This window comes from Hemitrygon akajei, chromosome 3 (assembly GCF_048418815.1).
Source record: "Hemitrygon akajei chromosome 3, sHemAka1.3, whole genome shotgun sequence".
NCBI lineage: Eukaryota > Metazoa > Chordata > Chondrichthyes > Myliobatiformes > Dasyatidae > Hemitrygon > Hemitrygon akajei.
The window spans coordinates 147,994,392-148,019,045 of record NC_133126.1 but is presented as its reverse complement, the minus strand read 5'-3'; positions in this window follow the sequence as shown (position 1 = coordinate 148,019,045).

Genomic DNA, 24,654 nt, shown 5'->3' with positions numbered 1-24,654 from the left:
CCCGGGAAATTAAAGTTGCTGACCGTCTCACCCTCTGTCCTGAGGAGGAATGGCTCATGGACATCTAGCTTCTTCCTCTTGTAGTCAATCATCAGCTCCTTGGTCATGCTGACATTGAGTGAAAGGTTGTTGTTGCACCATTCATCCAGATTTTCAGTCTCCCTTCTATATGTGGATTCATCAACTCCTTTGATTCAGTTGATGACAGTGATATCATCAACAAACATAAACATGGCATTGGAGCTGTGCTTGGCCTCACAATCATAAGTATAAAGCGAGCAGAGCAGGAGGCTAAACACACAGACTTGTGGTGCACCTGTGCTGATGGAGATTGTGGAGGAGGCACTGCCAATCCATACTGACAGGAGTCTGCAAGTGAGGAGATCAAGGATCCAGTTGTAAAAAGAGTTTTTGAAGCCTAGGTAGAGGAATGTATTGAATAGTTTTGAGGGGATGATAGTATTGAAAGCTGAGTTGTAGTCAATGAAGAGCATCCTGATGTATGCACCTTCACTGTTCAAATGATTTAAGGTTGAGTGAAGAGCCCATGAAATGGCATCTGCAGTTGACCTGTTATTACAGTAAGCAAACTGCAGTGGATCTAATTTCATGCTCCTCATGTTTCAACTCCTCATGCAGGAGTTCATATGTTCCATCACCAACCCATCAAAGGACTTCACCACATTGGATGTAAATTGGTGGCCAGTGCTAGCATGTTTGCTGTTGTGTGCTGGGGCAGCAGGCTGAGGGTAGCAGACTGAGGGTACGTCACTCAATTTCACTTTGTAGGAAATGGTCACATTCAAGTTCTGCCACAGCTGTCTAGCATCCTTCAGTGATTGAAGTTTAGTCTGAAATTGCCACATCACATGTGAGCTGGGTTTCCTGAGGTCATACCTAAACCTTTTGTATTTTACTTGGACGTCAGACCTGAACGCCACTGATCTGGCCCTCAGTAGATTGCAGATTTCTTGGTTCATCCAGGACTTCTGGTTGGGGAAGACTCTGAATGATTTTGTGGAGCCGCATTCATCCACAACTGTTTTTATAAAGACTTTGACAACCCTGACTATCTTGTTCAGATCCTCTGATGAGTCCTCAAACACAGCCTAGTCCAACTCAAAGCAATGCCATAGTCATTCCTCTGCCAGGCATGACCACCTCTTTGTTGTCTTTATTTCTGGAATCTTGCTCCTTAGCCTCTGACTATGCAGGTAGTAGACTAAATAGTCTTATCCCCAGAGAAGGTGAATCCAAAGGTGTACATAAACAAGGACTGTCAAACAATGCTGAAAAGAAGATAAACTATGCAAATAAAATATAAATCTGAGAACATGTGTTGTAAAAAGCCCTTGAAAGGGAATCTGTAGGTCATAGGTTCAGTTCATGTTTATGGTGATTGAAGTTATCAGATTCAGGAGCCTTATGGTTGTAGAGTAATAACTGTTCCTGAACCTGGTGGTATGGAACTTAAGTCTTCTCTGCCTCTGATCCAATGGTAGTAGTTTGAAGACAGGAAAAGATACATGGAGGACTGGGTAGTGTTGAGGAAACAGAGAGCCTGCAGAGAGACTTAAATAGTTAGGGGAATGGGCAAAGAAATGGCAAATGAAATACAATGTTGGGAAGTGTATGGTCATGCACTTTGGTGGAAGAAATAAATGGGCAGACTATTATTTAGATTGGGAGAGAATTCAAAATGCAGAGATGCAAAGGGACATGGGAGTCCTTGTGCAGGATACCCTAAAGGTTGAGTTGGTGATGAAGAAGGTAAATGCAATGATGGCATTCATTTCTAGAGGTGTAGAATATAAGAGCAGGGATGTGATGTTGAGGCTCTATAAGGCACTCGTGAGACCACACTTGGAGTATTGTGTGCAGTTTTGGGCTCCTTATTTTAGAAAGGATATACTGACGTTGGAGAGGGTTCAGAGAAGATTCACGAGAATGATTCCAGGAATGAGAGAGTTACCATATGAGGAATGACTGGCAGCTCTTGGGCTGTATTCCCTGGCCTTTAGGAGAATGAGGGACGATCTCATAGAAACATTCCAAAGGTTAAAAGGCCTGAACAGATTAGATATGGCAAAGTTTTTTTTCCCATGGAAGGGAAATCTAGGACAAGAGGGCACAACTTCAGGATTGAAGGACTTCTATTTAGAACAGAGATGCAGAGAAATTACTTTAGTCAGAGAGTGGTAAATTGTGGAATTTGTTGCCATGAGTAGCTGTGGAGGCCAAGACATTGGATGCATTTAAGGCAGAGATAGATAGGTTCTTGATTAGCCAGGGCATCAAAGGGTATGGGGAGAAGGCAGGGGAGCAGGGATGACTGGAAGAATTGGATCAGCCCATGATTGAATAGCAGAGCAGACTCAATGGGCAGAATGGCCTGCTTCTGCTTCTATATCTTATGGTCTTACGGTATAAAACTAGGGTCTAGTTCATCATATAATCATAACTAATAAGAACCATTTATTGTCAAATATTCATAAGGCTAACAGCTTCCAAGTGCAAAAAGAAAAACACATTTTCCAAAGCTCTAGAGACTTTCTGTCCTTGAATCTATGAGGATCAACTAAACTTTTGGAACCTCCTCAATAAACTGTAATAAATGAAATTAACAGATACTTACAAAAGGTAATTAATTTTGGAACTTGGCTACCCACTTGATAGATGCTATTTTTAAACAATTGCAAATAATCTAAGTCACCCAGTTTCTGCTTAAAATTATTTGGGTTTTTTTCCGCTGGGTTTTGCTGCATTTTTTTTGTAAACAGAAAGGTCAAGACAAGATATTAAATCCAATTCAATTGTATTTTATTGAGTAACTTGTTTCAGCAAATGACTTGGCAGCTTAGATGGTCTTCTAACCTGCTATATTCATTCACATTCAAACATTACTGAAGACCCTCAGAGAATGAGAGTTACATTCATCATTGACATCAATAGTGTGAATCATTGCTTAAGATAAATCTGAAGCAAATAGAAAAGAAGCAGAATTAGCCCATTGAGTCTGCACTGCAATTTGATCATGGCTAATTTATTTTCCCTCTCAACCCTATTCTCTTGCCTCTTCCTGTAACCTTTAATGCCCTTGCTAAGCAAGAACCCCTCAAACTCTGTTTTAAATATATTCAATAACTTGGCCTCCACATCCATCTGTAGCAAACAACTCCATAGATTCACCATCCTGTGCCTAAAGAAATTCTTCATCACCACTGTTCTAAAGGGATGTCCTTCTATTCTGAAGCTGTTCTCTCTGGTCCTAGACTCTCCCACTATTGAAAACATTCTCTCCTTGATCACACTCTCCAGGCCATTGAATATTCAGTAGCTTTCATTCAGATCTCACCTCATTCCTATAAGCTCCAGCGAGTACAGACTCAGAGCCATCAATCACTCCTTGTACATTAACACTTTCATTCCAGTAGATTCTACTCTGGACCCTCTCCAGTTCCAGCACACCCTTTCTTAGATATGGGGCTCCAAACTGCTCTCAATAGTCCAAATGTAATTTGACCAGTGCCTTAGAAAGTCTCAGCATTACACCTTTGTTATTATCTTCTAGTCCTCTTGAACTGAATGCTAATATTTGCCTTCCTTACTGCTGACTCAATCTGCAAGTTAACCTTTAGGGAATCCTGCACTGGGACTCCTAAGTTCCTTTTCTATTCTGATTTCTGAATTTCTCCCCTTTTAGAAAATAATGTACATCTTTATTTCTTCTATCAAAGTGCACTACCATACATTTCCCTACGGTGTATTCCATCTTCCCTTTATTTGCCTATTTTCCTAATCTGTCTATGCCCTTCTTTAGATTCTTTGTTATCTCAGCACTGCTTCCCCCTCCACCTAGCTTGGTATCATCTGCAAATGTGGCCAAAGAGCTATCAATTCTGTCATCCTTACCATTAATAGAAACATAGAAAATAGGTGCAGGAGTAGGCCATTCGGCCCTTCGAGCCTGCACCACCATTTAGTATGATCATGGCTGATCATCCAACTCAGAACCCTGTACCTGCTTTCTCTCCATACCCCCTGATCCCTTTAGCCACAAGGGCCATATCTAACTTCCTCTTAAATATAGCCAATGAACCGGCCTCAACTGTTTCCTGTGGCAGAGAATTCCACAGATTCACCACTCTCTGTGTGAAGAAGTTTTTCCTCATCTCCGTCCTAAAAGGCTTCCCCTTTATCCTTAAACTGTGACCCCTCGTTCTGGATTTCCCCAACATCGGAAACAATCTTCCTGCATCTAGCCTGTCCAACCCCTTTAGAATTTTATATGCTTCAATAAGATCCCCCTTCAATCTTATAAATTCCAGTGAGTATAAGCCTAGTCGATCCAGTCTTTCTTCATATGAAAGTCCTGCCATCCCAGGAATCAATCTGGTGAACCTCCTCTGTACTCCCTCTATGGCAAGAATGTCTTTCCTTAGATTAGGGGACCAAAACTGCACACAATATTCTAGGTGCGGTCTCATCAAGGCCTTGTACAACTGCAGTAGAACCTCCCTGCTCCTGTACTCAAATCCTTTTGCTATGAATGCCAACATACCATTTGCCTTTTTCACTGCCTGCTGTATCTGCATGCCCACCTTCAATGACTGGTGTACAATGACACCCAGGTCTCGTTGCACCTCCCCTTTTCCTAATCGGCCACCGTTCAGATAATAATCTGTTTTCCTCTTCTTGCAACCTAAGTGGATAACCTCACATTTATCCACATTAAATTGCATCTGCCATGAATTTGCCCACTCATCTAACCTATCCAAGTCACCCTGCATCCTCTTAGCATCCTCCTCACAGCTAACACCGCTGCCCAGCTTTGTATCATCCGCAAACTTGGAGATGCTGCACTTAATTCCCTCGTCTAAATCATTAATATATATTGTAAACAACTGGGGGTCCCAGCACTGAGCCTTGCGGTACCCCACTAGTCACTGTCTGCCATTCTGAAGAGGTCCCGTTTACTCCCACTCTTTGCTTCCTGTCTGCCAACCAATTCTCTATCCACATCAATATCATACCCCCAATACCGTGTGCTTTAAGTTTGCACACTAATCTCCTGTGTGGGACCTTGTCAAAAGCCTTTTGAAAATCTAAATATACCACATCCACTGGCTCTCCCCTATCCACTCTACTAGTTACATCTTCAAAAAATTCTATAAGATTCGTCAGACATGATTTTTCTTTCACAAATCCATGCTGACTTTGTCCGATGCTTTCACCTCTTTCCAAATATATTAATATATAATGTGAGAAGTGGCAAACAAAACATTGGCTCTTGTGGAACACCACTAGTCATTGGCAGCCAACCAGTAAAGGCCCTTTTTATTCCCACTCTTTGCCTTCTGATGTTCATCCAATCTTCTTTACCTGTTGCTATCCCATCATCATTCTTTGGCTTTTGTGAATTCTGCTGAGTCATGAAATTCTTCTTTTTGAATTTAGGAGAGAAAGTGCAATGCGTAATCATTGCTGCCCAGCATATTTGGCATTGGTGATGAATTCCAGCTGAAAGAATTTTACCTTCAAATTGTAACTTGATATAAAAAATGGGGAGACTTGGGAATTCAGAGTTAGGACTTTGACTCCTTAAGGCATGTTTGTCAATAATGCAACAACAAAACTGGGAATGCTCAGCTGTTAGGATTGAAGGTAAACAATGTTTATCGACTTGACTGAGCTGGGAAAAAGGAAGGAACATTGAAAGCTGGCACGAGGATAAATCGTTAGAGGGGCTATATTTTGATTATTAGTCCTATGGTTAAAGAGAGTGGGAAATAAGGATATGGGCCAAGATCTGGATGCTGAGCTAGGGTAGGTGGAATCTTTGGATGATGCATTGATACAGATAAAGGATCTGTTCTCACATAACTACAGATACCTGGGTTCAATTCCCACTTTTGAGGACAGCTTCAATAGGTGATGCCTCAAGAAGGTGGTGTAATGGCTTCTTTGTAATGTTTCACTGCTAAGGCTAATATAATGGCTTCTCTGTAATGTTCACTGCTGAGGTAACAGTTTCTCTATAGCAGCGATGTTTGGGTTATGGCTGGAAGTAATAGGACTGTGGTATGCACGTTAGCCAATCAGAGATTGTTGCTTTGTCTTGTGTATCCGAAAGGATGTTTTTTTGTGGTCTTTGGTCAAGGAGAGATGAAGACGGAAGACATGTGTGGAGAGAGCTGGTAGACCACTGGACGGAGTGGACTGGGGTCTGAGGGTCCGAAGGTCAGCGATGCTCGGAGGAGACTGATGGTGGAAGAATGACTACTGAGTGAGCTCCAACGTGAACTTTTGATTTGAATTGGGCCCTTTTAAAAAATTTTCATTACTCACCCTATATTCAGATTAAGTTTCATAAAGTTCAATCATTGGATTGCATATGGTGTACTGTCTGATATTTTGCGTTGTGGGTTTGTAACTGGGGGTACATTACACAGCATCCACACAAACGTGATTACCCAGTTTGGCAGGGCCGAAGGCTGTTTCCCCTAGATGAACACGAGCTGGGTGAGACTGAGACCTACAGTGGCATCCATCATTAAGGACCCTCACCATCCAGGACATGCCCTTCTCTCATTACTACCATCAGGGAGGAGGCACAAGAGCCTGAAGGCACACACTTAGGAAGAGTTCCTTCTGCTCTGCCATTAGATTTCTGAATGGATCATGAATACTGCCTCTTTTTTTTCTCTCGTTCTGCAATTTTTAAAAATATATCTTGTTGTAACTTAAAGTAATTTTTAATGTATTGTACTTTACTGCTGCTGCAAAGCAGAAAATTTTACTAAATATGCCAGTAATTATAAACCTGATTCAGATTCTGACTCTGCCCTCCAGCTCCATCTGTGAGGGGTTTTCACATGTCACTGTAATTACATAGGTTTGACCCAGTGCTCCGGTTTTTTCTCATGTTCCTAAGACTGGCCACTGTAAAGAGACTAGATCAGTTACAATAGCAGATTTCCTCTTCTGAGAGTCCGAGAGGAAGCCAGGTTTATATATTATTTAGAGGTGATCTGCGGGGCTTCACATTCCGAGACTTATTCGATCATTTTCCCATATTTAATCTTGGGAATATCTTTAGGAACAGAATGTAAATAGTAGAGTATGGTAAAAATAAAACAGATGCAGATTCCTAAAATACCATGACTTGTTATCCCTTGTGGTCAGACCAACAATTTCACACACTAATTAATTTGTTCCGCCATGTGTTAGTAGTCTGCATTACATTGCATATAGTGAATGTTAGGAATGTTCAGGAATGTGACTGTGAGCTCTGATGGGTCATAACAATGAAACTAGTTCAGAAAAGTTTAATTCACTTGTCTGATGACTGCCAATGTTAAATCCCAATTTCATGTCCAATTTCATGTCCAATTTCAGTATACAGATCAATGTCAAGTATCAATCCACAGACGAGACTAATAAAGCCAAAATTGTCCTTGAAATTAAGATTTCAAGAGTCAAAGTACATTTATCATCAAAGTATGTATGCAGTATACAACCCTGAAATTTGTGTTCTACGCTGACAGTCAAGAAACATAGAACCCATTCAAAGAAAAAAAGACTCCCAGCCCATGCACAAAAAAAATCATGCAAAGGAATACAGAAACAAAACTGAGCAATAAACACAGAATATAATACACAAAATCAAAATAATCCAGGCATATTCAGTTCAGCTCAGTGCTCATTATCTGCAGGCTGCACCAATTAAAAGTCGCCCACAAAATCAACAAAAAAAGGAGCAGACAAAAACCAGGAACACATCATAGCATGAACTAGAGAGTCCAGTCCACAAACTGTGTTGATTAAAGCTTGCCCAAGACCTAGGACTGCAGTACCATCCTCCAACAGCATCGAGAGAGAACGCAGGGACTTTCCTCTGGGAGCAGTGGGTGAGAGGCTGGTAGACAGTGCTGAACAGCCCCTCGCCTCGATGACAAGTTATGTTGGCAATATTCATCAGAACAGACATCATCATGCAGAGGGAAGAACACTTCATCCCTCTCATCAAGACTGGTAATAGAGGCAGAACTGTTGTTGAGATTTAGAGAAAGTGGTGATGGGAGTGGGTTGTACAGAGAGGAGAGGAGAGGAAAAAGGAAATGTAACTGAGTGGGAAGTAGAAGAGATCAAATCACAGAAGTGCTAATAAAAATCTCAAGAAGGTATAAATGGAGGATATATATTTAAAATTTGTAAGAGAACTTAAAGTGAATGTTGAAAATAAGAAACAAAAGTATGTTGAGAAATATGAAGCATAGTTCAGTGCTAAAGTCAAATTTGGAGGTCTCTGCTAAATCATAAATAAATTGGGCTGCCATGAGCCCAGTACAAAAGTAGAAAACATACCAAATGCCTCAGGTATTTTGAGTGCATAAATGTGCATAACCAATAAGCAGATATAATAGGGGTTTCAGTATTATCTTTAATAAAGTGCTGTGACTGACAAGAATCAAAATGTATTAGTGACCCCATTAAATATCAATATATTAATTTTCATGTAAAATAAATTTTCAGGTACATTTGTTTCATGAATAACAGTTATCAAGCTAGTAGCTAAAACAGCAAAACAATTATATGACAGATAATCATGTGCAGTCAGTTCAATGTAACTTTTGATGTAATTTACATTGCTTTAATGGGCATAAAATCATGGCCTAAGAAATTTGCAATTACGGGATGTGACTTGGATTCTTAGTTCGTGACAAAGACTGATGTTCAAAACATTTACCACCATTTCCAATTGATGAGGTTGCTAAATCAAAATGAGGACAGCGGGACATCTTCCAGAGCCTGGCATTGTGATTTGGGAGATTTCAATCAAGACACCAGATGAATGTCATCAAAATAACTGTCTTGCTTATTAACCTTACGTGAATGGCATCTCCAAAAGTGCAGGGAAGCTGATTTCCTAAATTTAGAGCATCATTTCTTGTTGATTTAATAAGATGACTGATAAGCATCAAGTTCAAGTTCATGTTCAAGTTTATTGTCATCTAACTGTGTGTGTGTGTGTGTGTGTGTGTGTGTGTGTATATATATATAGATATATAGATTACATAATATATATATTAATATATACAACCAAACAAACATTCCTCTGGACCATAGTGCACCAACACAACACAAATCATACACTGCACATAAACACAAATATTATACTATAAATAGTTCAAAGTACAGATAGTAAAGTGCAGTGCAGGTAAACAGTAAAGATTAAACAGTACAGTAAACAGATCAGTGTCCGAGTGATGAGACCTCGGTGGTGACAGGGTATTCATAGTTTCACAGCATGAGGAAAAATGCTGTTACCCAGTCTGGTAGTCCTTGTCCTAATGCTTCTGTGCCTCCTTCCTGATGGTAGTGAGTCAATGAGATTGTTGGATGGGTGGTAGGGATCCTCAGCAATGCTTTGGGCCTTTTGTCTGCTCAACATTCCCTGTGAATGTCACAAATAACGGGGAGGGAGATCCCGACAATCCTCGGTGATTTTGACTGTCAGAGGTATTGCGGTCTGATGCCTTGCAGCTTTTGTGTCACGCAGTGATAGCACCAAAAAGGACATTCTTGATGGTGCTCCTGTAGAAAGTTGTGAGAATGGGGGCAGGGAGCTTTGCATGCCTCAATCTCCTCAGAAAATGTAGATGCTGCTGTGCCTTCTTGACTTGTGAGGAGGTGTTGTAGGTCCAGGTTAGATCATCCATTATGTGCACATCAAGAATATCTGTGCTCTTCGCTCTCTCTATGGCAGAGCCATTGATGTGCAATGCAGGTGCTGGTAATCTAAAGCAGCACACACAAAATTGTGAAGGAACTCAGCAGGTCAGGCAGCATCTATGAAAATCAATAAACAGTCAACATTTTGGTCCAAGACCATTCAATAGGACTGGAAAGGAAGGGGGAAGATGCCAGAATAAAAATGTGGGAGGAGGGGAAGGAGGATAGCTGGAAGGTGATAGGTGAAGCCAGGTGGTTAGGAAAGGTAGGTAGCTGGATAGAAAGGATCTGACAAGAGAGCAGACTGGATCACAGGAGAAAGGATAGGAGGAAGGGAGTTTGTGGGAGGTGATAGGCAGATGAGAAGAGGTAAGCCACCAGAATGGGAACAGAAGCAGAGGGGAGGGAGAGGGATTTTTTTTTACTCGGAGAAGGAATGGATATTCATGTCATTAGTTTGACAGCTGATTCAGAGGGAATAAAAGGTGTTGCTCCTCCACCTTCAGGGTGACCTGATTATGGCACAAGAGGAGGCAATGGACAGACATTGTGGAATGAGAATAGTAATCGGAATTAACATGCTTGGCCATCAGGGAAGTTCCACGCTCTTGGCAGAGGTACTCAACGAAGCTTGATCCTTTTTCCATCTTGGGGTTGAAAATTACCAGCAAACTGCCAAGGATGCCTGGACTCAAATGGAAATCTCTAGTTGGAATTTTGACTCTCTAAGTGTTGGATCATGGAGCTATGATGTGTGCATCTGACAAAAGTTTGTGCATGAGCATTTCTTCAGTTGCTAAATGCTACTTAGAAATTCAAACATGCCTTAGCATTCAGCAATTAAAAATGCAAAGCAACCATACATTTGGTATTGTCACAACCACGGACTCTGCTGTAATGTCTACATTCCTGCTCTGGCAAGCTGCGCACAGGTTCGACAATTGCGCTCATGAGTATGCATATTCCAACTAATTGTTGTTCCACTTTGGTGGTACTTAACCCCCTTCTTTATGCTCTGCTCTGGTCTTGTCGACACTTGACCAAAAGCACAGCAACATCTACCGTCATTCTTTTCTGGGAGAGAAGACTACCATTTTGACTGATACTTTCAAGCAGTGGCATTTATTTTTCAACTAGTTAGTGCTTTCAGCTGCAGTGTTGGCATTAACTTTCAGTTTGAGAGTTTTAGTTAATAGCCCTGTTGGCCTAGCACTTATTGTTTTTCTTTTTATTTGAATTCTGCAACGGTTCTCATTGAAGTCAGTGAAATGATGATTTGCTCTAGTCTCTCTCTCTCTGTCAGCAATTGGGCTATATCCGTACATTTCAACAGATATGTAACTAATTGCTGCTGGCTTCTGCTGTAAGCTTCCAAAATCTGTTTTTTTTCTGAATGAAATACCAACTCTGAAAATATAATGCATGGGAGAGTAAAGCGCAAGAACATGCCATTTAGCCACAATATCTGTGCCAACTACGATGCAGTTTAAACTGCACATCTGCCTGCATGAAACCAACGCCCCTCAATTACCTACCAGTTCATGTGTCTGTGCAAAATGCCTCTTAAATATTGTCATTATTAAAAGTACCTAAGCTTTCATCTGAATTTTGAGATCTACATTTTTATAGCATGGGTTTTAATACCAGAAACATCATATCCTGTAATCATTCTTCAGAAACCACCAAAATCATTCAAAACACTTCCCAGCATTTTGCTGCAGCATCAGTTTTCTTTGCTGTTGCAGGAAATCTGGCAGCTTGCGAGAAACATTTTACTATAAGCTTTAGATAAGCTTAACATTGAAGTTCTCCATCACTTCAATGTTAGATAAAAATAAATAGCATCTACGGAAGACAGTCATATCTACTCACTATTGGGTTGGGTTGGTTCTGATATTTGGTGCAAGGGATCCAAAGACAAGTGCACTAATTTCACACATATTTTCTTCTGCAGTTGAATATTATCTTCCTTTTCAAACAATCATGGATTCCAGTGTTAGCGATAACTCAGGAGTTATAGAATTATGTGGATAGCAAAAGCCAGTCTTCAAAAATCCTGTTGAACTGTATAGTATAAGTTAAAATGAAAGGACAGTTATGTAATCAGACAGTACTGTCTACAGAGCACATGCCACCAGCCCACAGCAAGAGTCTGGCTGGTCAAGAGATTTGGTTTGTTAGCGCATAAGATCATGAGATATCTTATATAGATCAGCCAAACATAATACAATGGAATATTTTAATTCACCTATATCAAAACAGGCACTGTTAGCTATCCTATTTTGCACTATTCTGCTAGAGATCAAGGGTATTTGTACATCTTATCAATAATTAGGATATGTGTATGTTAAGAGAATCAACTCTTACAGCAATCTGTCAAAAGATGCTTTTAGACCAATCATGTGAATTAGTTTGTCCCAGCAAAGATATTTGAATATTCAGTGACAGTTTTCACTCCCACTATAAATGTGAACTTCAATGGAACCATTTGTTAGTGGGATGAGGTAGAGAGAAAGAGAGAGAGATGAATGCGGTAACCGGCTGCAAATAACCATGGAAACTAGTAAGAAGGCCCCAGTCAAAGCAGGACCATGAATCATCCTTTCCCACAGACCTTTATTCCCAACTCAATAAGTTGAGCTTTCAGATCCTGCACCAGATCAAGGATTTGTTCCTAGTACTGGAGCTTCAAGTTAAGCTCCTTTGTGAGTCCTCTTTCCATATATTTGGTCTTTTCTCTCCAGGCAGTCAAACCATCAGCACCTCCACTGACTAATTGGAAAAGAAGTGTTGTGATTGTAACATGCAGGGTTGGGTGAGTGTGAGCTTGCTGCAGGCTCCAGCTTCAAACAATCCTTCAGATCTAGAGCTGGGAAATAATACTGCTGCACTCCTGATCGTAATCTTCTAAAGATTGTGCCAGAACTTTATTCTGCTCATCCTCAAGGCAACAGCAAACAAAGGACAGCTTTCTGTCCTGGCATTTACATGGTATTTCTAATGAGAATTCTGTTTAGAAGCTGTAGAGGACTACAGGCAGTTTTATGTTAATATTTGTTCATACTGCCCTGCTCACAGCTTACTAAAATTGCAGAAAATTCAAGTTGAGTTTTAATACATTTTTGAAATAATATACCAATAAGTTTTGATTATCTGATCATACCTGTTAGTAATTGTTCCCAAAGTACCATCACCCTCAACTATGCATGGCTCTCTTTGGCAATTCATATAGAGAATCGAAAATGCTTGCTCATTAAACAGGCAGCTAAGTAAGCACTCTGGGTTAAAGTTGATGTATTGAACATCACATAAAATTATAATTGTCATTACATTTATCTTAAACAAGCATGACAGCTGTCCCAGCTGCTAATCTTAAATAATCTAAAACTCATTCTTAAGGCAAAAGCTTATCCACGATTATAGGCCAGGCATAGAAGTGGTGCAAAGAAAGACTGGTAAATCAAGGCAACTCTTTTATAAGATGCCAATGTGAGTTATCCACTGTCATTTTAGTCCATTTTACAATTTACGTTGAATAACCATCAATTGATATGCATCATTTCCCATTAATGGCTTTAAGATTATTTGCAATCGAACCATTTATTTCTAAATTGGCCCACTTTAATTCTGTGACACTAAAGATTAAATATAAATAACTTTCACATTTATGAATCTCAGGCTTGTACATGGTGACATATATGTACTTCGATAATCAAATTTACTTTGAATTTTGAACTTTGTAACACAGACACACACGTGGTGCCAATTGAAATGTCCCCAATAAATTGCTTGCCCAGAGGAACACCAAGAGTTCTGTTGAATATATTCTGAATTATTGTCTAAAAAATTGACCTTTGACCAGTGGCCAGTCCAGACATTGGATGTTTGGAGAGGAGAGAACTTCAATCAGGTCCATTGCCCGAGTACAAAAGGCAGCAGCAGGTTGGTACAGCAAAAAAGAGCTTTGACTTGTGACCACTTGGAACTTGGGATTGATCAACAAGAGCAAATATTAGAGAAGGCAAGGGCAAGGCCAGTGCCCTTCGTTGGAGTGAACAGAGTCAGAGTGGTGAGAATGAGGCTTTAACTCTTTAACGCTTCATTGAACAGATGCTTCAGTCAAAGAGGGCAAAGAAAATGAAAAGCTCTAGGTTAAATTATTTACCTTCCCTTCTTTATATCTGCTCAGCCTCTTCTTTATATCTGCTCAGCTAGGACAGTAGAAATGCCAGGCAGGATAGTTTAATGCTCCCTTTGTAGTATGTGGGAAGGCAAGGAGATCTCCAGTGTCCCTGATGACTACAACTGCAAGAAGTGCATCCAGCTGCAGCTTCTAACAATACGTGCTACGGAGTTGGATGAACTCCGGATCATTTGGGAGACAGTGTGAGGTGATAGATAGGACATATGAAGAGGCAATTACAACAACGGTACAGGACACAGGAAACTGGGTGACAGTCATGAAGGGAAACGTGTTAAAGAGCCAGTACAGAGCACCCCTGTGACCAGCCCCATCAACAACAGGAAGATCACTTTGGATACTGCTGGTGGGGGTGGTGACCTAACGGAGGAAAGTCACAGTGGTTGGGTCTCTGGCACCGAGTCTGCCTCTGTGACACAGAAGGGAAGTGGGGGAGGACATTTCAAATCAAGTCCTCAGCATTCTTAAGTGGGGGAGTGAACAGCCAGAAGTAATGGTCTATTTAGGTACCATTGACATGGGAAGGACAAGTGTCAAGGTTCTACATAAGTGTTCAGGGAGTTAGGTGCTAAGTTAAGGGCCAGGACCTCTAGGGTTGCAATCTCAGGATTGCTACCCATGCCACGTGTTAATGAGACCAGAACTAGGAAGATTATACCGTTTAACACGTGGCTAAGAAGCTGGTACAGGAGGGAGGTCATAAGAATTTTTAATCATTGTACTCTCTCCCAGGGAAGGTGAGACCTGCACAGAAGGGATGGTTTGCAAGTGAACTAGAGGGGGACTAATATCTTAGCAGGAAGGTTTGTTAATTATGCATATTTGGGTTTCAACTCGATTTGCAGGGCGATGGGAAACAGAAGCAGATGTTGGAAAGACCTCAGACAAAGTTAGGAAACAAAATGTTGAGCATGGTGTGACTCATCTCCTGAGCTGTGTATATTTCAATACAAGAAGTATTGTGGGAAAGGCGGATGATAATGGTGAAGATGAGGAAGCTGGCTTACAAAGAGAAGCAATGTGCTGTGAAAAGAGGCTGCTGATAGGGAAAAACTAGAGTTAACAGGATGAGTTGCATTGTAGAAGATGGACAAAATCGAAAAGGGTGAATGAAGAACTGAAGGAGTTATAGTTGAATGTGTGCAGTATACAGAATAAGGTAGTTGAACTTGTAGCACAGTTAAAGATTGGCAGTTTTAGGTACCACTGAGTCATGGCTGAAAGAAGATTATAGCTGAGAGCTTAATGTCCAAGGATACACACAGTATCAAAAGGATAGGAGGGAGGGTGGAAGGGCAGGGTTCCTCTGTTGGTAAAAAATGAAATCAAATCATTAGGAAGAGGTGAAGTAGGATTGGAAGGTGTTGAATCATTGTGGATAGAGCTAAGGGTAAAAAGACCCTGATAGGCAATGTATGCAGACCCCCAAACAGTAGTAAGGATGTGGTCTACAAATTAAAAAGGGAGATAGAAAATGCATGCCAAAAGGGCAATGTTACAATAGTCACAGGAGATTTCAATATGCAGGTAGATTGGGAAAAATCAGGTTGCTTCTGGATTCCAGGAGGGAACATTCCTAGAGGGACTACAAGATGGCTTTTTAGAGCAGCTAGTGGTTGAGCCCACTAGGGAATCAATTATTCTAGACTGGGTGTTGTGCAATGAACGAGAATTTATTGGAGACCTTAAGGTAAAAGAACCCTTAGGAGAACGTAATTATAATATGATGTATCTTATGATTATAATATGATAATAAAAGTCTGATGTATCAGTATTACTGTGGAGTAAAGGGAATTAAAGGAAATATTGGCCAAAATTGATTGGGGAAGAACACTGGCAGGGATAAAGACAGAGTAGCAGTGCTCAGAATTTCTGGAAGCAACATCAGAAGGCGCAAGGTCTATATATCCCAAAGAGGAAGAAGTATTCTAAAGGAAAGATGACACAACAGTGACTATCAAGAGAAGTTGAAGCCAAAATAAAAGCCAATTAGTGGGAAGTTAGAGAATTGGAAAGCTTTTTAAAAACCAAGAGAAGGCAGCTAAAAAGTTATTGAGAAAGTAAAGATGGAGAATGAAAGCAAGCTAGCTAATAATATTAAAAAGATACCAAAAGTTTCTTCAAATACATAAAGTATAAAGAGTGGATATCAGACCACTGGAATATGAAACTAGAGAGGTAGTTCTGGGGGACAAGGTCATGGTGGATGAACTGACCAAGTATTATGCATCAGTTTTCACTGTGGAAGACACTTGCAATATGACGAAAGTTTCAGGTACCATTACTAGACAAAAGGGTCTTGGGAAACTGAAACATCAGAAGGTATTGGTAAGTATTGGTAATGATATTTCAAGAATCACTAGATTCTGGAATGGTTCCTGAAGACTAGAAAATTGCAATGTCATTCCACTCTTCAAGAAGGAAAAGAGACAGAAGAAGGGAAACTACAGGCCAGTTAGTCTGACCTCTGTGCTTGGGAAGATGTTGTAGTCTATTATTTAGGATGAGGTCCCAAGGTACTTGAAGGCAAATGGCTTTTCCTCAAGAGAAAATCTTGTCTGACAAATCTGTTGGAATTCTTTGAAGAATTAACAAACAGGATAGACAAAGGAGAATTGGTTGGTGTTGTGTACTTGGATTTCCAGAAGGCCTTTGACAAGATGCCATACATGAGGCTGCTTAACAAGCTACTAGTCCATGATATTACAGAAAAGATACTAACATGGAAAAGCAGTGTCTGGGAGGAGGCAAAAAGTAGGAATAAAAGAACCATTTTCTGGTTGGCTGCCAGTGACTAGTCATGTTCTACAGGGGTCTGTGTTGGGATTGATACTTTTTAAGTTATGTGATGGAATTGATGGCTTTGTTGCAAAGTCTGTAGATGATATGAAGATTGGTGGAAGGGCAGGTAGCTTTGAAGAAATAGAGAAACTACAGAAGGACTTAGATTAAGAAAATAACCTGTAATTCTCAGGTTCTACGTTAAGTCTAGGAAAGACAACCTCTGGCCGTGCCAAACGGGTGAGATTGAGATGCGAGTCCATCCCAAAAACATCCCCCCCCCCCCCCCCCGTTTGTGTGGATGCTGCATGATCTGTTACCCTGTTACAAATCAGTACCGTGAAATGACAGACAGTACACCACATACAATTAACCAATTTAGCTTTATAATTTTTAATTTGACTACAGGGTTAGTGAAGAAAAAAGCAAAGGAGAAAGAAAAGGGCCCATAGTCGAATGTGCACGAGTTGGAGCTCATGGTTTCCCCTTCACTAATCCTCCTTCAATCCTTCGGCCTTCGTCAGGTCATGATCCCACCTCAGCGTCTTCTCTCTTCACCTCCCACCAAACAAAAGACCCAGATCACCCTGGTGTTAGGCACACGGCCCAAAAACACCCTCCCTTTCCCAGGGTGTTATACTCTCCCCCACCAAATTTAGTCATGTCCTCATGACATTGAGATAATTTGCCAACCCTTCATACAAAGCACAAAGGCCAACCGAGATGTAAAAAGCAGTGACACAGCTCCCCAAGGTGAGAGGTGCCACACTCTGTTCCCCTGGTGCTACACTGGCCAGCCTATCTGGTGGTTTCATCATTCTTAGAGACCTCCTTACCCCCTCATCTACTTCTTCAGGTTCAGACACTCCTTGGGATACTTCTGGTCTACATGGTGAGGACTCCCCCGGTCTATCACTCGTGCCCTCCTGCAACTCAGACCCGTCTGCCCCTTGCAGGGTCCTGCTGAAACTCAGTCTGTCCACAGATAGCAACACCCCCCCCCCCCCCGATTTCACCTGACTCAGCATGAGAAGGGTTGGGAATCTCTTCCTTAATCAGTGGGGAGTTAGCAAAAGGCAGCACATACCACATCCCCATTTCCTCAACCTCTGAGTCCGTATCCCATGCGGCCGGTCAAATCTCTCCCGTTCTTGGTCCTGCAGTCGTCCCACATTTCCGCTGTCCTCTTACTAGGTGTAGGCTCCAGGTTGAGCTCTGGTTCTACCCACACCTCTTGTCCCAGAGGTAGAAGGTGGTTCCGATGTGGAACCTTAACAGGTCCATTCCCATCCTCTGGTATCACCCAGAAAACTGGTACGTTTGGCATCTGACTCTCCACCACATAGGGCGTAGCCGCCCAGCGTTCAGCCAACTTATGCTTCCCTGGTAGGCCGCTCGATCCTGCCCTTGCCTACCCTCCGCCTTCACTGTGATGGCAAACTGGCACATGGCTTTCACCCCCGAGGGCAGGAACGCTCTCCCACTCTTCATCCCTGTCCAGCCCTTCATGTGCACGTTGGGACAAAGCATCAGCATCAATGTTCCTGCTTCCCGGACGATACTTCAGGCTGAAATCATAGGCAGACAATGCCACCAACCACCGCTGTGGCATTCAATTTCGCCGAGGTCAGGATATTAAGTTAGGGGATTGTTGTCCATCCTCACTTCAAACTTGCACAATAGAAGTAGTCACTCAGCTTATCCACCAGAGCCCTTTTCAACATCAGAAACTCCAACTTCTGCATGGGATAGTTTTTCTCAGAGGGCGACAGACTCCGGCTGACAAACGCAACAGGTCTCAACCCGGTGCCCTGATCCAGATACAGGACACCCCGTAAACCCTCTTGGCTGGCATCCATATGCAGTACATACAGCAATCGGGGGTCTGCAAAAGCTAGCACAAGCGCCTGGATCAGCTGCTCCTTCAGCGACTGAAAGGCCTCTTCACAGTTCACATCCCACCTCGCTCCAAAAGGCTCCGAAGGGCTAAGATACTCTTTACTCTCGTCTCCATTTGTCCACCTCCTTTTCTTCCCCGGGGAGGGTAACCACACAGAAGCTGACTTAAAGGGTAACTCACTTTCGAGTAGCCTTTCACAAACCTCCCATAGTACCCACAGAACCCGAAGAACGAGCGCAAAACGCTCACAGTCTGGGGCCTTGGCCATGTGGTCTCCGCCTCTAGCGTAGATAGATCTGTAACTACTCCATTTGGGAGACTATGTGCCCAACATAGACGATGGACGTCTTGCAGAACTGGCACTTGTCCAGGGAAAGTTTTAACCTTCAGCTTTCAGGTGGCCCAGCAACTTCAGGAGCCTCACTTCATGTTCCTCCAAGGTGGATTGAAACACTATGAGAACATCCAGATACACCAATACTTCAAGCAAGTTCATATCCCCCAGTTTTCTCCATGCCACGCTGGAAGATCGCAGGGGCTTCTGATAAGCCCTGGGGCATCCTTTTGAACTGGAAGAATCCCAGTGGACATATAAATGCTATCTTCTCTTTGTCAGCCTCACTCTAGGGGATCTGGTAATATCCACTCCTCAAGTCCACAACACTGAACCACTTCGCACCACTCAGACAGGCCAGCGCATCTTCAATCCTCAGGACAGTATACTGGTCAGGGATGGTACGCCTGTACGCCTATGGTCCACTCACATCCGTACTTACCCATTCTTCTTCCTTGCCACTACTATTGGGGATGCCTAGGGGCTTTGGGACTCAGTGATGATCCCAGCTTCCTTCAATTTACACAAATGCTGCTAAACATTCTCCAGCTCTGCAAGGGCCAATTGCTGCGACCTCTCTCTGCACGGGGTGTCGTCAGTCACATGGATACTGTGATGGGTTCTCCTGGAACAACCCACATCAAACTCATCAGTGGAAAAGACACCTTCCATCTTCAGCATCCTCTCTACCGGCTTCCTTTTCCAAACCGCAGGAACCGGGGAGTCCCCAAAATTGAATGACTCAGCAGTCAACTTTCCCCCTTTTGTAGATAGCTTCTCCCTGGCTTGTCTCACAGGGACACTAGACATTACCGTCACCGGGAAGGGCTGTGCCAGGGTCATCCCCTGCCTGAAGGTGACCTCCCACTCTGTAGCATTCCTGATGATCACTGCCATCCTGTTCACCTGTACAACAGAGGGCTTCCGCAATTCAGGCCTCACTGGTACCCTAGCAGGTAATCCCAACTCTTCCTCGTGATCTTCTGGAGCATCCACTTAGAGGGCCTTGCCTTCAGGCATTCCAGAAAATTTGGGGGTTTCCTTCACTCTTGCTATTTCCCCAGGCTGTAACACAATTGGCTTTGACTGGGTGAACCACACAGTCCCTCCTCTAACACGAGGAAATCTGCAGATGCTGGAAATTCAAGCAACACACACAAAATGCTGGTGGAACGCAGCAGGCCAGGCAGCATCTATAGGAAAAAGCACTGTCAACGTTTTGGGCCGAGAACCTTTGTCAGGACTAACTGAAAGAACAGATAGTAAGAGATTTGAAAGTAGGAGGGGAAGGGGGAAATCTGAAACGATAGAAGAAGACAGAAGGGGGTGGGGTGAAGCTAAGAGTTAGAAAGGTGATTGGCAAAAGGGATACAGAGCTGGAGAAGGGAAAGGATCTTGGGACGGGAGGCCTAGGGAGAAAGAAAGGGGGAGGGGAGCACCAGAGGCAGATGGAGAACCGGCAAAGAAATGACAGAGAGGGAAAAAAAGGGAGGGGGAAATAAACAAATCAGGGATGGGGTAGGAAAAGGAGGAGGGGCATTAATGGAAGTTAGAGGAATCAATGTTCATGCCATCAGTTTGGAGGCTACCCAGACAGAATATAAGGACATGGGTAAACATATCAGAATGGGAATGGGATGTGGAATTAAAATGTATGGCCACTGGGAGATCCTGCTTTCTCTGGCAGAAATCCCACTACCAAGCACATCTTTCCCTCCCCACCTCTTTCTGCTTTCCACAGGGATCGCTCCCTACGTGACTCCCTTGTCCATTCGTCCCCTCATCCCTTCCTACCAATCTCCCTCCTGGCACTTATCCTTGTAAGCGGAACAAGTGCTACACCTGCCCTTATACTTCCTCCCTCACCACCATTCAGGGCCCCAGACAGTCCTTCCAGGTGATGCGTCACTTCACCTGTGAGTCAGCTGGTGTGGAATACTGCATCCGGTGCTCCTGGTGTGGCCTTTTATATATTGGTGAGACCCGACACAGACTGGGAGACCGTTTCGCTGAACACCTACGCTCTGTCCGCCAGAGAAAGCAGGATCTCCCAGTGGCCACACATTTTAATTCCACGTCCCATTCCCATTCTGATATGTCTATCCATGGCCTCCTCTACTGTCAAGATGAAGCCACATTCAGGTTGTGGGAACAACACCTTATATACCAGCTGGGTAGCCTCCAACCTGATGGCATGAACATTGACTTCTCTAACTTCCGTTAATGCCCCTCCTCCCCTTCTTACCCCATCCCTGATATATTTAGTTTTTTTTTCCCCTCCTTTTTTTTCTCTCTTTCTGCCCATCACTCTGCCTGTTCTCCATCTTTCCTCTGGTGCTCCCCTCCCCCTTTCTTTCTCCCGAGGCCTCCCGTCCCATGATCCTTTCCCTTCTCCAGTTCTGTATCACTTTTGCCAATCACCTTTCCAGGTCTTAGCTTCACCTCACTCCTTACTGTCTTCTCCTATCATTTCGGATTTCCCCCTCCCCCTCATACTTTCAAATCTCTTACTATCTTTTCTTTCAGTTCATTCTGACGAAGGGTCTCGGCCCAAAATGTCGACAGTGCTTCTTCCTATAGATGCTGCCTGGCCTGCTGCGTTCCTCCAGCATTTTGGGTGAGTCCCTCTTCTAAACTCATTTTCTGGCCCAATTAAACCATGCACTTCCTCAAAAGCAGATTGAAACACTGGGTGAACAGACAATGTTCTCAGAAAGCTCTCTCCAGCTTTCTCCTTGCAGGCGCCCATGAGCCTCCTCACAGCAGGAGTATTGGACCCCACAAGAATTGAAACAATGCCCTTCTCAACAGGGTCTGGACGAACCAGCACTAATGTATCAAGGACCACAGCCACTTCCACATCGGCCTCCAAGAACTCCAGCTTCACTGACAAATAATCATCATATGGATAATCACCCACACTAAGACCACAAATCTCTAGTGCACCAAGTGGTGTCAAGAGTAAATGTGTCAAATTCTGGTTGTAAAATGAACAGTACAGCAAAGTGATCTGCGACCCTGTGTCAAGTATAGCTCTAGCATAAATACCTTTTATCGGTAGTGATACACTGGAGCTTGGCCCCACTAAGCCTTCGGGAATATGTTTTTTTGCTTTTGGGTGTTCCTTGATATATTGCTGGGAATGTGCTCCCCCCCCCCCTCCCGATATGCCAGGTGGTCCCCTCACTGGGTCTCTTTTAAGTTTTCCCAACGTCTTTCTCTGCTTAGGTACCCGGTGGCTCACTCTCCGTCGTTCATACTCCCTCCTGGAATGTTCCTCTTCACTGTAGTTATAACAGAAAATACCGGTCACTCCACTTCTCACAGGACCCCTGCTGCTAGCAGCCCTCTGAGGATCCATCTCCCTATCAGCTCCATTATATGGGTGGGGGCCACACCCACTGATAACAACTGGGACATCTCAGTTCTCAGCTCTACCACAATCTCCTCTACCACTCCCCGGAGCAGGCTATCCGTGGTCACTTCAACGCGATGGATAACTACGGAGTAGTGTACTCCGCTGACGTAGGCCTCCCACACTTCCGACGCATCCTGCTTTTCTCGTACTTCTCTGATCAGCTCAATAAGCAAGGGAGAGGGTGCATCTTACGAGATAGTCAGAGACCCCAAGGATCAGGTTCTGGGACTGGGCTTCTTTCCCTATTTGGTCCATTCTTAACTGATCCACCTTAGCTATCTGCATCGCCCTGTGGTGCCGCAAGCAATTTAGCTGCCTCATCTAGCCAAAAGATGTCAGCAGAAAGCTTCTCCCCCTTCTCCTGACACATGTTCTGAGAACCTGTCATGAGCTCCAATGGGCTTCCCATCACATCAAACACCATTTCTAGTGCTTGCATGTAGGCCGCAAAGATGGCAAGGGGATTCTGTGCCTTTACAGCTCTCACTACGTCAGTAACCCGTCCACTCAGAATTTCAACCTATCGCTGTTGTTTACATCATCAGAGCACTGCCACTCATCTAACAACGGGAGGTCTGCTCCGTCCAAGTCTCATACTCTTCTTCCTCTTTAGGGGTGGGTTTCGTTCCTCAGAATAGGCAGAGCCTACAGTAGCTGGGACCTTGAACCTGGGCATTTTTCCATTTATTCACCAGGAGGTAGGGGCCGCCACCAGCTCACTCCTCGCTGGGGGCTAATTAGACATTCCAAATCAGACCATTCCTTCCCCTCGCTCCGTAGAAACGAACCCTGTCTTTGAAGTCTCCGCCCCCAGCTACAGGCAGCTCAACTTGCTATTCAGCCCCCTCCCCTACACTCTCCTCCTCCTGGAAAGACTGAACAGTTCACGGCCCCCCTCTCCTGGGGCCGCAATAGTACCAGACAGTTCCACTGCCGTTACGTCAGCGCTAGTCTGAACTAAAACAAGGTCTGTGCCCGCCATTTTATCAAACCTCTGCACCACAATCATAATTTTTCCTACAGCTTTAACAGTACTTAAAAGTTAAATTAACATTTCATCAGGAGTACGAATATCTACCCCACTCAACACGCACGCATTCGTTACCAGTAACCCTCAGGATTCACAACACCACTCAACCCGGCAGCATCCATACCCACGTATCATAATCACTTTACCGGACAATAGTTTAGTACAGACTTAAGCACACAACCCACTGGTTCAACACTCAGGGCAATCACACAGCATCCAATGAAATCAATTCTGGATGAGCCCCCACAATTGTAACCTTCGGGTTCTGTCGGCTGTGTAAGTCTAGGGAAGACAATCTCTGGCCCTGCCAAACAGGTGAGATTGAAATACGAGTCCACTCCAAGACCTCCCCTATTTGTGTGGATGCTGTGTGATGTGTTATGCTGTTGCAAATCATGAGCACGAAATAACAGACAGTACACTGCATACAATTAAACTATTTAGCTTTATAATTCTTAATTTGACTGCAGGGTTAATGAATAAAAAGCAAAAAAAGGAAAAGGCCCTTTTTAATAAAACAGTCCAGTGTACACAAGTTGGAGCTCACGGTTTCCCCTTTCACCAGTCCTCCTTTGGTCCTCCGACCTTTGCCGGGTCATAGCCCCGCCTCAGTGTCTTGTCTCTTTATCTCCCACCGAACAAAAGACCCAGATCACTCTGGGGTCAGGCACACAGCACAAAAACACTCTCCCTTTCCCAGCGGGTTACAGAGCAAAGAAATGACAGATGGAAAACAGTGTCAGGAAGTGTATGGTCATACAAATTTAGTAGAAGAAATGAAAGGGTTAACTATTTTTTAAATGGAGTGAAGATACAGAAAACTGAGGCGCAAATGGACTTGGGAGTCATTGTGCAGGATGGTTAATTTGCAAGTGAGGAAGGCAAGTGCAATATTAGCATTCATTTCAAGAGAACTAGAATATAAAAACAAGGGTATAATGTTCAGACTTTATGAAGCACTGGTGAGGCCTCACTAGGAGCTTTATGTGCAGTTTGGGCTGCTTATCTTAGAAAAGATAAGCTGAAACGGGAGAGGTTTCAAAGGAGGTTCACAAAAATGGTTCCGGGATTGAATGGCTTGTCACATGAAGAGAATATGAAGGCTCTGGGTCTGTATTCATTGGAATTCTGCAAAATGAAGGGCGACCTCATTGAAACCTATCGAATGATGAAAGGCCTTGATAGATTGGATGTGGAAAGGATGTTTCCTATGATGGGAGAGTCTAAGACCAGAGGACACAGTCTCGGAATAGAG